Source organism: Propithecus coquereli, unplaced genomic scaffold (assembly GCF_000956105.1).
Source record: "Propithecus coquereli isolate 6110/MARCELLA unplaced genomic scaffold, Pcoq_1.0 Scaffold182, whole genome shotgun sequence".
NCBI lineage: Eukaryota > Metazoa > Chordata > Mammalia > Primates > Indriidae > Propithecus > Propithecus coquereli.
Window position 1 is genome coordinate 2,300,579 of NW_012142968.1, and position 1,041 is coordinate 2,301,619.

Below are 1,041 nucleotides of genomic sequence, written 5' to 3' on the forward strand. Positions count from 1 at the left end.
AAGGGCATGCCTTTAACCCGTATTTGGGTGAGGCAAAGACATAAAGTGTAACTATAATGTTTGTACCCTCACAAAACCCTGGAATAATAAATTAAAAAAAAGAAGATTAACTAATGGCCAATTAACATATAATAAAATGCTCAAAGTGTCTAATCATCAGGAACATGCAAATCAAAGCCACAATGAGATATCACCTTACCCAATGAAAATGTTTTTTATTAAAAAGTCCTAAAATATCAGATGCTGGTTTCAATGTGGAGAGAAGGGAATGCTTATACACTGTTGGTGGGACTGCAAACTAGTTCAAGCTCTACTGAAAATAGTATGGAAATACCTCAAAGAACTACAGTAGACTTACCATTTGATCCAGCAATCCCATTATTGGGTATTTACCCAAAGGATAAAAGGTCATTTTATCAAAAATACATGTGTACTTGAATGTTTATTGCAGCATAATTCACAATCACAAAGATGTGGAATCAACCCAAGAGCCCATCAATACATGAATTAATTCATAGAATGTGGTATATTTACACTATGGAGTACTATGCAGCCATAAAAATAGTCTACTAATACCTTTTGTACCAACCTGGATGGATCTAGAGACAATTCTTCTAAGCAAAGTACCACAAGAATGGAAAAACTAACAACACATGTATTCATTATTAAGTTGGAACTAATTGATCAACACCCACGTGCACATATGGTAGTAAAACTCAGTGGAAACCAAGTAGGGGGTAGGGGTGGAGGAGATGTGTAAATTTACACCTAACGGGTACAATGCACACTACCTTGGTGATGGGCACATTTATAACTTTGACTCAAACTGCACAGAAGCAAATCATGTAATCAAAACATTTGTACTCCCATAATAATCTGAAATTAAAAAAAAAAGTTAAACATACTTCTTTACTGAAAGACCTGCAAAATCATTTAATATACTAAGATACCTCATGAATTTTGGTGGGGTTACTGAGAATGGAATATAGTGTGCAATGTTTCAGAACTTATTTGATCATGAAAAACCCTTTTATGGGGAAT